Consider the following 15,577-nt stretch of genomic DNA (forward strand, 5'->3'; position numbering starts at 1 on the left):
ATCCCCCTGCTCCCCTCCCCACAGCTTCCTTCTTTCTGAATTCCTCGGAGGGGTTACACCTCCTTATTCGCGTAAAGTCCACCTTTGTTGCGCTCTAGGCATTTTAGACTTTGGAAACAGGTCTCAGTGTTTTAGAAAACTGGCTTGTGGATGGAGTAGAAAGGGTAGAGGAAAACAGTTTGATGAGAAACTACCGATTCTCCATAGTTAACAGAATATCTTGAACGTGGAGTTTTATGCATCGTTTATTGAATAATGAGCTGAGATAAAAGAGGCGATGAAGAGTTAGTGGTAGGAGTGTAGACATCAAGAAGAATGTCAAAGATTTGTTAGCCTTAATGTTGTTTTTTTTAAAGTGAGTCCAAATATATTCCTATTTGTTTCTAGATACATATGCGCACTGGCACACAAAACTGGGGGGAAATAAATATATAACACCTGTCGGGATGGGAACTGGGCATATGGGACAGGGTGAGATGGGGACCTAACTCTGTACTCTTTTTAAACATATAAATGTATTAACTATTCAAAAAACTAAAAAAAAAAAAAACAGTTACTGCAGCAAATATAGGATCAAGATTTGACAAACCAAGAACATGAGAAGTGCTTCCAACATTATTCTGTTTTTCTGTAGCTTGAAATATTTTATTAAAATTATAAAAGAATAAATCAAGTGTGTGAAATAATAAGATAAAATAGATTGTAAGTGTTAAGGTCGCCCAAGGAGGAACTCGAGGCCGAAAGGGCTAAAGAATTACGAATTTACGAGGTCATCTGGAAAACCAGATGGGCTGAGCCCCCCAATGGCGCCAGCACCCAGGGATGGGGAGTCAGCAGTCTTAAAGGACTCTAGGCAGGCTTTTTCCGGGCGAGGAATTCTCTGGGCGAGTCCTGAGGGGAAAGATAAAGGTCTTAGCAAATGGAATGTGGTCTTAGCAAGTGGAATATGTTCTAAGCCAAAGGGAATGTCGGTTGTGAAGTGGTCTAAAGGTCAGTCCCCAGGGAGGAGGTGTTGATTTAATTAGTTGCTCAGACCTAACAGTAAGCTCTATCTAAAACTATGTGTGTAAATATGCATATATACCACATTTTCCTTAGTTTTATGGTTTATTTCTATACATGCAAGATAATATTCAGCAATTAACTAAATTAACACTAATTTAGTAGGAAATATGTCTCAAGAGTCTGAATAACTGAGGCAAGAGGCACTCTTCTAATTATCTAGATAATCTATATTCTCTACTTTATGTCTAATAAAGTAAATACAAAAGCACTTTGAGAAATTAAAAAGTTATATACCACCCTCCACACCCTACCAAAAAAAAATAAAAGAAAGCCTAGGGCAGAAGCTCTGAGGGTTTGAATCTCAGTTCCATTATTTAATACTTAATGACTTTTGACTATGCTTCAGTTTCTTCATTATTAATAATAGTACCTACTGCCGAAATCAGTTTGGCTCAGTGGACAGAGCGTCGGCCTGCGGACTGAAAGGTCCCAGGTTCGATTCCGGTCAAGGGCATGTACCTTGGTTGCGGGCATATCCCCAGTAGGAGATGTGCAGGAGGCAGCTGAATCGATGTTTCTCTCTCATTGATGTTTCTAACTCTCTATCTCTCTCCCTTCCTCTCTGTAAAAAATCAATAAAATATATTTAAAAAAATAATAATAATAGTACCTACTTTGTAGGGTTATAAGGATGATTAAATGAGAGTACTTAATAAATGTTACCTATTATTATCCATATAATTTTTAAAATATTTGAGTCTTTCAGAAAATGTAAATACTTTGGTAAGTAATTGTTTGTGGGTCCATGTGAATATAACTACCACAGTTGTAAGGCATTGACATATTATTCTCAAAGGATAATAATTGTTTCTTTTTTTCATATGTGAGGAATACTAGAAATATATTTTCCTTAGCAATTTCATCAGAGATATAAAAGATAGCTTTCTCATAGACCATATCATTAAAGCTTTTAAAACAATTTAATATTACCCAGCTGGTGTGCCTCACTACTTGAGCATCGAACTATAAACCAGGAGGTCACGATTCGACTCCTAGTCAGGACACATGCCCGGGTTGGGGACTTGATCCCCAGTAGGGGCCTGCAGGAGGCAGTCAATCAATGATTCTCTCATCATTGTTTCTATCTCTCCCTCTCCCTTTCTCTCTGAATAAATAAAAATATATTTTTAAAAAACAATTTAATATTTTTAAAAATGAATAGTGTTAATAAAAGTAAACCATTAAAGACCAAAAATTGAGTATGGAGTGTAAAAGTTACGCTGGCAAGCAGAAAACCCAGTCCAGAGATAAGGTTTGAAAGAGGAGAAATAGGCTAAATCTTTTAAACAAAAAGACCATCATTATCTCTATCCCACATTTAAAAAGCAAAGTCTAGCCTGGCTGGTGTGGCTCAGTGGTTGAGCATTGCACTTATGAACTGGATGTCATGATTCGATTCCTGGTGAGGGCACATGCCCAGGTTGCAGGCTCAATCCCCAGTGAGGAGGTGTGCAGAAGGCAGCAAATCAATGATTCTCTCTCATCATTGATGTTTCTATCTCTCTCTCCCTCTCCCTTCCTCTCTGAAATCAATAATATATATCAAAGTCTATGAATCTTGTTGATTGGCTGGGGTTATCACTTAGGTAAGCTCTAGACTGACTGGTAGTAGTGGTCTGCTGTGTACTTGAGGACTTCATCTCAAGGTTATGACATACACTTGCCCCTCCCTGCCTTATATGTGGCAGTTGGGCTCATATCACCCAACCCAGTTAGGTCTGCATCAACATTAGCAATCAAGGTGGCCAGGTCAGGGATTATGAATTGGGATCTGGATCAGCTACAAATAACAGGAAAAAAATAAACTAAAATAATGAACAAGATAGAAAGTTTGTCTTTCATAAGTCCACAGTTGGTATGGTGCTCCATGGTGTTAGGAATCCAGTCTCCTGTCTTCTTGCTTTACCATGTGAGCATTCCATTCTCAAGATTACCTCATTGTCCAAGATAGCTCCTAGAGCTCCAACTACATTCCAGTCAGCAGGAAGGAGAAAAGAGGAAAGGGTACAGCCCCACAGTTTAAGAATATTTCCCAAATGTTGCATACAACAATTCTGGTTACATCCAGAGTATAATTCTATGACCACACATAGCTGCAAAAGAAGCTGGGAGCATAGTCTTTATTCTTGGTGGTCATGGTCCAGTAAAAATTCAGGGTTGCTATTACTGTGGGTTAAAGGGATGAAAAGATGTTGAGGGACAACTAACAGACTACTACATCTAACAAGATAGAAAAAATTAAAAACTAATATTAATTTTGCAAACCTACAATTTTGAAGTGTTTTCAAAAATAAATATTAAGAATGTGAATAGCCCCCAGCTGGTGTGGCTCAATGGTTGAGTGTCAACCCATGACCCAAGAGGTCACCAGTTCGATTTCTGATCAGGGCCCATGCCTGAGTTTCGGGCTCAATCCCCAGTAAGGAGTGTACAGGAGGGAGCTGATCGATGACGTTTCTCTCTCATCGATGTTTCTATCTCTCTATCCCTCTTCCTTCCTCTCTCTCTAAAAATCAATAAAAACCTATATTAAAAATTTTATTTTAAAAATAAAAAATGTGAATAGCTAGTACGTTCACACTAATGCACACAAGCAATTTTCAGCACAGGAAGACTATAACATCATTGTACATTGTATCGTGCCTTTTGGAATCTTTCCTACAATATATGCTCAAACTATCCTACAATATTAGCTCTACTAAGATCAAAAGTCTGACCATAATCATATCACTTTATTGCTCTGTTTTCTTCTTTATAATACAACTAGAGGCCTGGTACATGGATTCGTGCACCGGTGGGGTCCCTCGGCCTGGCCTGCAGGGATCAAGCCAAAACCAGCTCTCTGACATCCCCTGAGGGGTCCCGGATTGCGAGAGGGTAGTTCCCGGGTGACACACTCCAGAATCGGGCTCCCTCCTCTCTAGTTCTGGGTGCGTCACCTGAGAACTGCAGCTGCCAAGTCACCACAGCTTGGCAGCTCCTGCATTGAGTGTCTGCCCCCTGGTGGTCAGTGTGTGTCATAGCTACTGGTCGACCAGTAGGCCGGTCAGATGGTTGGCCAGTCAGACGGTCTTTAAGGGTTTTAAATATATAGATAAGTGTGGATTAGATTATCCCAAAAGTACTGTTTTAATGAAAGATACTGAAAGGTAATAAATTAATAGGTATTTATTGAGTGTTATGTGTTTTAGGTAGTAAACCAAATTGGTAAGATAATATAACCTTTGACTACCATTTTTATGTTTGAGGATTCTCACCATCTTATGAGTTCATCCCTAAGGTAGAAGTGAAAAACTCAGCTTCTTAGGTCCCATATGGCTAGGTATATACTGGTACTCCAGTTCCACAACTGAATGAGATTTCAATCTATTCTGGAAGAAAAAAAAATTAAAAAATAAGCCCTAGCCGGTTTTGCACAGTGGTTAGAGCATTGGCCTGAAGACTGAAGGGTCCTGGGTTCAATTCTGGTCAAGGGCACATGCCTGGGTTGTGGGCTTGATCCCCAGTGAGGGGGGCATGGAGGAGGCAGCTGATCAATGATTCTCTCTCATCGTTGATGTTTCTATCTCTGTCTCTCTCCCTTCCTGTCTGAAATCAATAAAAGTATATTTTTAAAAAATAAATAAAAATTTTAAAAAACAACCACCACCACCAACAACAAAACACCAGCTTCCAAGGGCAGTGGGACTAGAGGTACTAGTGATCACGTTCTTGTTCAGTGTCCAATGTCAGTGGTGAGAGCGGAAGTTCACTTTTCCACAGTGGGGTTACCAGTAGGGTCTCCACTAGAGCAGCAGAACAGCACAATTTTGGTATCAGTCCTGTATAGCTGCCTAGCCTCATGTTCTGCTCAGAGAATATATGAGCCATCCATACCGTTTAATAAACTTCTTTTGTGTTCAAACTAGTAATGAGACTGGTTTTGTTATTTGCAATGAGGAACACTAACATTCACTGACTGGTTATAAATGATATAAGACAATATATAATTAAGTGCTGAATTGCTTGGTACCCCAAAGTTGATAAGTGTTAGAGGAAAGAAAGATGAACTCTTGTAGTAGTCAGGGAAGACTTCTGGAAAGATCTGGAACTTGAGCAGAACCTTGAAATTAGGTAGGATTTGGGTAGATGTATAGGAAGGTGCCCTAAGATAAGAGAAATAATAGAAGCATAAAAAATGATTAAACTTCAATAAGGAGACTGATCTAATTGACTCAGATTATGTTGCTGGGAAAAAAGATAAATAAGGTTAGGATAGCCATTTTGAACCGAGAGGTCTCATCACTTGATCTTTTTCCCCATAGTCCCTAGAAGGTTTTAAATATTTTTACATAATATTTGACACCTAAAAAATAATAATACTTACATGTTATAAAGCACAATAATGAAATATACACACCTGAGAACATATCATCCAACCTGAGAATTAGCCAATATTTTACATCTAGCTATGAATTTATCCCTTCTCCTATTCCCCTGCACCTCCCATTCTATTGATGTCATCACTACCCTGAATTTTTTGTCATTCCTTTTTTTAAATTAAATCTTTATTGTTGAAAGTATTACATATGTCCCCTTCCCCCCTCCCTCATTCAGCCCCTTCTAGCCTGCCCCCACCCCCAACCCCAGGCCTTCACCACCCTACCGTCTATGTCCATAGGTTATGCATATAAGCATACAAATTCTTTGGTTGATCTCTTCCCACCCACCCTCCCTCACCTTCCCTCTGAGGTTCCGCAGTCTGTTCCATGCTTCTATGTCTCTGGATCTATTTTGTTCATCAGTTCATTTTGCTCATTAGATTCCACATATAAGTGAGATTATGCGATACTTGCTTTCTCTGACTGACTTATTTTACTTAGCATGATACTCTTCAGTTCCACTCTCTAGGTCTCTCCATGCTGTCTCAAAGAATAAGAGATCCTTCTTTTTTCAATGCTGCATCGTATTCCATGGTATAAATGTACCACAGCTTTTTTATCCACTCATCTACTGATAGACACTTGGGCTGTTTCCAGATCTTAGCTATTGTAAATTGTGCTGCTATGAATATAGGGGTGCATACATTCTTTCTGATTGGTGTTTCAGATGTCTTAGGATATATTCCTAGAAGTGGGATCATTAGGTCAAATGGCAGTTCCATATTTAATTTTTTGAGGAAACTCCATACTGTTTTCCACAGTGGCTGCACCAGTCTGCATTCCCATCAGTAATGTACTAGGGTTCCCTTTTCTCTACATCCTCACCAGCACTTGTTATTTGTTGATTTGTTGATGATAGCCATTCTGACAGGTGAAGTGATACCTGTCATTTTAGTTTGCGTCTCCCTGATGATCAATGACTTTGAGCATTTTTTCATGTCTCTTGGCCATCTGTATGTCTGCTTTGGAGAAGTATCTATTTAGGTCCTTTGCCTATTTCTTAATTGGATTGTTTGTCTTCCTGTATTAAGTTATATGAGTTCCCTATCTATTTTGGATATTATCCCTTTATCAGATATTAACTCCCATGCAGTGAGCTCTCTTGATATTTTGTTGATGGTTTCTTTTGCTGTGCAGAAGCTTTTTATTTTGATGTAGTCCCATTTGTTAACTTACTCCTTAGTTTCCTTTGCCCTAGGAGATGTATCCGTAAACATATTGCCACAAGAGATGTCCGAGATTTTGCTGTCTATGGTTCCTTCTAGGATTTTTATGGTTTCCCAACTTACATTTAAGTCTTTTATCCATCTTGAGTTTATTCTTGTGTACGACGTAAGTTGGTGGTCTAGTTTCATTTTTTTTGCATGTATCTGTCCAATTTTCCCAACACCATTTATTGAAGAGACTGTCTTGACTTCATTGTATGTTATTGCCTCCTTTTCAAATATTAATTGAGTGTAATGGCTTGGGTAGAGTTCTGGGGTCTCTGTTTTGTTCCATTGATCTATATGCCTGTTCTTGTGCCAGTACCAGGCTGTTTTGATTAAGGTGGCTTTGTAGTATAACTTGATACCTGGTATTGTGATTCCTTCAATTTTGTTCTTTTTTCTCAAGATTGCTACAGCTATTTGGGGTCTTTTTTGGTTCCATATAAATTTTTGAAGTATTTGTTCTAGATCTGTGAAATATGCTGTTGGTATTTTAATAGGGATTGCTTGTTTTTTTCTCTCCCCATTTTGGCTCCTGTTTGGGTTTGTGTCTATGTAGTGAAGGACAATGTCAGACGCTGTTTCTGACTGGCCCTGAGTAAGCTGTTTGGAGATAACAGCAATCCACAGCTTGTGGCTCCCTCTGCCTTTGGAAAGGACCAAGATGTGCACCAGGGTCTGGTTTTCCTAGCCCCAGGCCCAGAAGTAGATCAGGCAAAGACTCAAAGCCTCCAGAGATCCACCTCTGCCTGCAGTCCAATTGACACTCAGTCTTGATTTGCCTCAGGGTATCAACCACAAAGTGGGGCGATAGGTCTTCCAACAGGGTGGGACAACTGCCTTCCTTCACCCCTTCCCAGGCAACAACTGCCTAAATAGCAAAGGTCTGAGAAGAAAGATGTCCTCTGCAGCATGAGGGAATGACTCAGCACAGGAAACTGGGATGGCTGCCTTCTAAGCTCTAACCCTGGAACCCCAAACCCTGGATTCTCCTCACACAGCTCTAGTGCACTCTGCCCTCCCTCTGCCAGAGTGCAGGGTGAGTGGCTGCACATGAAATTTTGTGCATTGGCCCTTTAAGAGGGTGGTTGCATGTCCAACTGTCTCTGGCTGGTAGACAGCAATCCTGCTGCTTCTCACGCCGCCACAGTCCAAAGTGAGTGGCTGCACATGAAATTTTGTGTGTTGACCCTTTAAGAGGGTGCTTGTGTTTCCAGCTCTCTCTTCCTGGCAGACAGCCACCCTGACGCTTTTCACAGCCAGATGTTATGTTGGCACCTTCCTCTGTTCTGATGCTCTGAGCTGGGGAGCCCAGCTTGGGGTTTAGAGCCCAGAGTTCTCAGTGGGACACCCCAAAGCTGAGATATCCCCTGGATTTTTAAAAATATATCTTTATTGATTTCAGAGAAGAAGGGAGAGGGAAAGAGAGATGGAAACATCAATGATGAGAGAGAATCATTGATTGGCTACCTCCTGCACGTCCCCTACTAGGGATCAAGCCTGCAAGCCGGGCATGTGCCCCTGACAGGAATTGAACCTAGTACCCTTCAGTCTGCAGGCTGACACTCTATCCACTGAGCCAAACCAGCTAGGGCTCCCTCTGGATCTTAAACTGCTATCTGTGGGAACCCGGGCAGGCCTTTTGCACCTCCACGCTTCCTAACAGTCTCTATGTGGTTTCCACTTTCCCTCCTTAGTTATCAGGGTTCACTTCAACTTGTCTTCATTGTTACAGTCATCAAGGAGGAATGCACAAGGCCAAAGTGGTAAGGGATTATAAATTTATTAGGTCATCTGTATACGAGATAGGCTGAGCTCCAAAATGGCATCAGCTCTAGGGATGGGAGTCAGAGATTTTAAAAGGCTTCTAGGCGGGATTTTTCTTGTTGGAGAATTCTTTGGGTAGGTCTGGATCCTGGGAAGGTCCCGAGGGGAGAGATAATGGTCTTAGCAAGTGGAATGTGGTCTAAGTGAAAAGGAATGTCCCTGTGAAGTGGCCTAACGGTCAGTTCCCAGGGGAGGGGTATCAATCCAATTATCTGATCAAACCTAACATTCAGTTGATTATTCAGGATGGTTTTTCTGTATTTTAGTTGTAATTCCAGTTTGGTCCTGGGAGAGTGTCAGTGTATCTTCCACTTATTCCACTGCCCTTATGGAACGCTAATAAATTAATTTTAGATCTAAAGAAGTACTTATTCAATTTTCATGAGCCACTTCTTGTTACTTGTACTAAGCATAGCCTAAGAAGTCTAAGATTTTTCCCCAGTGATTAACTTCTTTCATATTGCATTAGTTATGCATTTTTAAGTGATAATATATTAGAATTAGATTATTTTTCTCCCCTGATTGGAATCAAATTGGAGTTTATATATTACTCTTTTCAACCCTCTGCTAGTCTTATTCTCTAAACATGGTGACCTTGCTGTTTTTCAACCCTGGTTGTACTTGATAATCTCTATATATAAAAACCTAAGCAACCAAACAAATGAACGACTGAATTATAGGATGACTGGTCACTATGACATGCACTGACCACCAGGGGCAGACGCTCAATACAGGAGCTGCTCCCTGGTAGTCAGTGCGCTCCCACAGCCAACCTCCCATGGTCCCTCCCCCAGGGCAGCCAGCCCCGATGGCCCCAATTGGAACTGGGTGAGATGGCCCCAATCATCCCCGATTGCCGGCCAGGCTGAGGGACCCCACCTATGCACAAATTCGTGCACTGGGCCTCTAGTCTTCTATAAAATACAGGTGCCTGCCCAGCTGGTGTGGCTCAATGATTGAGCATTAACCCTTGCACCAATAGGTCACTAGTTCGATTCCTAGTCAGGTCACATGCCTGGGTTGCAGGCTCGATCCCCAACAAGGGTGTGCAGGAGGCAGCCGATTGATGTTGATGCATTGATGTCTCTATCGCTCCCTCTCCTTTCCTCTCTCAAATCAATAAAAACATATTACACACACACACACACACACATATATGTATATATATGGATGGAACCCACTTTGCTTCCTCTACTAGACCAAAGTCTCCAGGAGTTCTAAACTGGGAAATAATCTCCAGGAGTTCTAAACTGGGAAATAATTAGTCATCCAGAAGGTCCATAGCTTTAGCTGAACTTTTTTCTTGCGGGGAGAGGGCTGGATTGAAGAAGAAGCTCATAGCATACATTTAAGATAGGAAAGAAATTACTTTGGGAGATCAGTTTTATGATCAAATGCCAATGCTAATAATAAGGAGCAATAACAACTCCATTTACATTTCATCAGAAAAATATATAAAATCAAAATGAGATAAACTCTATTTTTGCCTGAAAATATTCATCAATTTAGTGCGTTTTTGGTTTTTGTTGTTGTTGTTGTTTTCATCTTAATTTAATTTAATTTAATTTAATTTTAACTTTGAAAAAGGAAAGAGGATCCTAGCTGGTTTGGCTCAGTGGATAGAGCATCGGCCTGCAGACTGAAGGGTCCCAGTTTCGATTCCTGTCAAGGGCACATGCCCAGGTTGTGGGCTCAATCCCCAATAGGGGATGTGCTGGAGGCAGCTGATCAATGATGCTCCCTCATCATTGATTTTTCTATCTCTCTCTCCCTCTCCCTTCCTTTCTGAAATAAATAAAAATATATTTTTTAAAAAAAGAAAAGGGGTTTTATTCAACTGCTGATCACTTGAGGAGATGGGGGACTCTTATCACAAAGTCCATATCAGCATCTCAGTACAGGCAGAGGTTTTCATAAGGAGGGAGAAGCAAAGCAGAACAAATAGATCAAGGGGAGGTCATTGAAAAGTTCTCTACGTGCAGTCCAGTATAGTCCATTCCGATAAGGATCTTAAAATTGGTCAAGTAATGGTCTAGTGTGTCATCATGGTTCTTTGTCATCCTGGTTTTATGGTTGAAGGTAAGCAATTCCCCTAGAGCTGTGGTGACTGAAGGTCAGAGTCTGTATCTTCTGAAGTTACTTTTTAGGATTCTTATACAAACATGCTGTTTATCTACAAGTTACATATTAGTCAGAGTCAGCATTTTACAGAAATAATGTCAAAAAGAATGGTGGGGTGGGGTACAATTTTCCACTGCTACACATAGACGTGGGTGAGTTCCTTAAGTTCTTAAGGTTCCCAAAATACCTTGTGGTTCCTTCCTTGCCATCTCTCAGCAACCTTCGTTCCTTACCTGGAAAGACTGTCATGAACCATATGAATAAATAAGGTACCGGGCCATTTCTCTAAGGGGCTCTTAATGGCTTTAAAGTCAATCTTCAGCCCAGCCAGTGTGGCTCAGTGGTTGAGCATCAACCTATGAACCAGGAGGCCACAGTTTGATTCTGGTCAGGGCACACGCCCAGATTGTGGGCTCGATCCCCAATACGGGGTGTGCAGGAGGCAGCCCATCAATGATTCTCTCTCATTATTGATGTTTCTATCTCTCTCCCTCTCCCTTCCATTCTGGAAAAAAAAGGAAATATATATATATAAAGCTTCATTCCTTAAGGATTTTGGTGACATCCAGAATCCACACATTCCACACATGTCTCTTTCAGACATGACATTCCAGTCAAGGTCTTGGTTAATAAGACTATAATTGGAAAGTGATCTTATTGAATTCATGCAAAGAAATATATTGCCTCTCTAGCTGGTTTGAATCAGTGGATAGAGCGTCGGCCTGCAGACTAAAGGGTCCCAGATTTGATTCTGATCAGGGGGCACATGCCTGGGTTGTAGGCTTCATCCCCAGTGGGGGGCATGCAGGAGGCAGCTGATCAGTGATTCTCTCTCATTATTGATGTTTCTATCTCTCTCTCCCTCTCCCTTCCTCTCTGAAATAAAAAAATATATTTAAAAAAAAGAAAAGAAATATATTGCCAAGACTCACTCATTAAGAATTGCCAAATTTTGGAGGGATCAGATAAGGAGAAAAATATCTAATTTGCCAAATTGCTTTTAAAAATGTCTCCTTATATCCAAAAAGCAAGAGGAAAATCTTTGTCCTTTTAACAAAGTGGGGGGAAAAAACAATTTTAGCTTACTTTTGATCTTTAAATTTATTTATTTAAATTCATTATTCAGCTAAAAAAAACGTTCTTACAAAAAAAATCAATAAATTGTACTTCACCAAAATAAAAAACTTGCTCTTTAAAGAAAATGGAAAGACAAATCACAAGTAAGGTGAATATAGTTGTAACTCATATATTTGACAAAGGACTTGTATCTAGAGTACATAAAGAACTCTTACAACTCAATAATAATAAGACAAACAATCCAATTGGAAATGGGCAAAAGATTAAATATTCACTTCACCAACGAAGATACATGGATATCAAATAAGGACATAAAAAGATGCTTAATATCATTAGTCAGTAGGGAAATGCAAATTAATCCACAATGAGATACCACTACACCGTCACTACAATGTCTAAAATTTAAAAGACTGATTAGACCAGATATTGGCAAAGATGTCCAACAACTGGAACTGTCCTACACTGCTGATGGAAATGTAAAGTAGTTTAGTTTGGAAGTTTCTTAAAAGTTAACAATAGCCTAAGCCATTTTACTCTTAGGTACCTACCCAAGAGAAATGAAAACATAGCCATATAAAGACTTGCACACAGATGTTCATAGTAGCTTTATTAGAAATAGCAAAAAAATTGTAAATGACACAAATATCCATCAAAAGGCTAATAGATAAACAAATTGTGGTATAACCATAAAATGACATACTACTCAGCAATCAATAGACTATGGAAATACACAACAACGTGGGTGAACCTCAGCAATGATGCTGAGTGAAAGAAGCCTGGCTAAGAAAAGAGCACATTGAAGAGTACATACCATGCAACCCAGTTATATAAAATTCTAGAAAATGCAAACTATATTGGGGGCAATGGGCAGATGAGAGAGGAATTCTAAAGGGATCCTGGGAAACTGCTGGGGGATGATAGATGTGTTCCTTATCTTGACTGTGGTGATGGTTTGTCCACTTATGTCCAAACTGTTCAAATTTTACAGTTTCAATGTATGCCATCCATCTTACATAATTATACCTCAAGAAAGCTGTAAAAAAAAGATTCAAAGTATAAGAAATGTTTCTTTAAATATAGAAGATTCCCTAAGTAGTATTTAAGTTAATTTGATTGTATTTATTGAGTTCCCAGTTATTGAGGGTATATAGTGCAGAATTTAGGACCTGTTGCTTTATAGGAATTTAAGGAGTAATCACTTTCTGTCTTATTAATTATTTTTGTATTAGAAGGCAAATAAAACAAGAAAAAGTACTATGATTGTAAAGGGAGGAATAAAAAGGGCCATGTGAATTAGCTGATTACTTCATTTCACAATTGTTCTCTCCAGCAGTCTTAACCATTCAAGGTGAACATGTTTCTTTTTATATTTACTTGCAAACTGGCTAAATGGCTTGAAACAAAACAAAATAATTCAATGCAAAACGAAACCATATATGTATTTTTAAATCACCAATGAGGGTGAAAAACTATTACAAAGAGTTTTGAGTTAAAGCCTTGGAATAGTGCTTTTTTATAACGGCATTATAGCGCATCATAGATAAAGTTTTTTTCAGAAACTTGCTAAGATTTTTCCTTCTCTAAAATGCTACAATTCTATATTTTTACAGAGAGGAGGGTGGAATTCTTTGGCATTAGTGAGCTCTCAGGTAGGTTGCTATGGAAAGAGACTGGGGCTGGTGAGGCTCAAGACCTGGATCCTGTCCAATCTTTGCTACTGATTTATAGTGTGACCCAACCTTTGCTGGCAACCAGCATCTTCTATAAAACAGAGATCACACTGGATTATATTACTTAATTAACGTGCCTCGAGATATTGTTTACAGGACCTGGTCAGAAGGAGAAGAAAGAGATTTATTCATTTGACAAATATTTATTGTCTATATGCCAGGTGTGGTTCTCAGAGCCAGTGATGAAATGGGGAGCAAGATAGATGAGATCCCTCTCTTCCAACAGGGGACCAGAGAATAAATAAGTAAATAAATAAATAAGATAAGAAGAAAATAAAATAGCAACGTGACAGAGTGATTAGAGGAACAATGAAGAAAGGGTCAGGAAGTGACTTTGGGGCAGAGTCCTAATGACAAGTGGGCAGGCAAACATAGGGTTAAGCAAACGGTTGAGTAAACAGGAGGCCCAAGGGATCTGAGGTGAGAACCAGCAAGAGTGTACAGAAGGAGGAAAGAAGGTCAGAGGCCAGCATCTGGCGAGGAGGGGGGAAGGTAGGATGAGGTGAGGGATGGAGGAGGCAGAGCTGGAAAGGTCTGATAAGGGTTTTGAAGATGGATTCACTGGGAGATTCACTGTGGAAACACATTAATGTTTGTTTTAAGTTTTGGTTTTTTAAAAGAAACCAGATTTTAAAATATTTTTTAAAAATATGTTTTTATTGATTTCAGAGAAGAAAGGAGAGGGAGAGAGAGAAACATCAGTGATGAGAGAGAATCACTGATCAGCTGCCTCCTGCACACCCCACACTGGGGATGGAGCCAGAAATCTGGGCACATGCCCTGATCAGGAATCAAACTGTGACCTCATGGTTGAAAGGTCAATGCTCAACCACTGGAGCAACACTGGCCAGGCCTAATGTTTGTTTTTTTAAGACCCTCTAACTGCTGTGTGGAGAATGGATTATCAGGAGGGCAGTAGGAAAGTGGAGGGCTGATTAGGGTTATATATTTGGGAAATAGAACTTAAAGCCAAGCCCAACTCTTATGGTTGCAGGGTCTAAGGCCAGAGAACAAATGAAAGCCCAAATTCAAATGCTTATATATATAAAAGTTATAAATTAAGTTGGAGACCATTAACTATAATATGTTCTATCCTCCTACCTTGAAAAATATACTTTCATAAGAATGTGGAAGTCCAGGTTGAAATGTGGATTTCTCAGCTTCCTTGGAATGCTGTAATGGAACTAGGGGAGAGCTCTATCTGTTCCTTCCTCTGTCTGTTCCCCTTCTCTTCCCACCCTGCAAGGACCTTCACCCACAGGTGTGTGGAAATCCAGCTCACCAGCCAAGCTTTGTCCACACACTCTTCAAATAGGTCCTCGGTCACTTCTCGGGGCTAAAGGAGTCCATGCCTGAGTGCAGTCTGTCACTTTGCCCTCAGGAGGAAGGCCCAGGGGAAGTGTTCCCTGCAGGCCCTGGGAGCCAGTTCTGGAGCCTCGGGTGACCAGAGAATGGGCTAGAAGGAAGAGCACAGGCTCTGTGCAGACATGACCCCTTGGCCCTGTGGACTCCTCACAATGTGGGGAGGGGTGTGGCCAGACAAGGGCCAGAATAGAACCTCAGAAACCACAGCCCAGAACAGGGCCTCAGAATTTTGTGACAGGTTGGATGTGGGTGGCGCTGGCTAGAGAGGAATCAAGGTGGTTACAGTGGGTATGGGAGTGAAATCAATTGCTCCAGTTTGGATGTTTTGAGTTTGAGATGCCCATTGATATAACCAAGTAGCAATTCCAAGGAGGCAGTTGGCTTTGTGTGTCTGAAACTTAGAAGTAGAGGTCAAGCCAGAAGAAATAAATTGGGAGCTCATCAATATATAGATGGTAGAGGTCACCTAAGCAGAGAGTGTAGACAAAAAAGGGACCCAGTCTGACAACTAATAAATGTTCACCAACAATATCTGGAAAATACTAAAAACACAAAATAAAATAGTCTCCCCTGTACTTTCACCTTCTAGATATATGTTAACATTTTGAGATATTTCCTTTGTCTTCTCTCTCTCACTCCATTTTATCCTATCTAATAAAAGAGAAACATGGTAATTAGCCGTAACTTCGCTACTCTTCCCATTGGCTAATCAGGGCGATATGCAAATTAACTGCCAACCAAGATGGCGGCCGGCAGCCAGGCA

Source organism: Myotis brandtii, unplaced genomic scaffold (assembly GCF_000412655.1).
Source record: "Myotis brandtii unplaced genomic scaffold, ASM41265v1 scaffold160, whole genome shotgun sequence".
Taxonomy (NCBI): domain Eukaryota; kingdom Metazoa; phylum Chordata; class Mammalia; order Chiroptera; family Vespertilionidae; genus Myotis; species Myotis brandtii.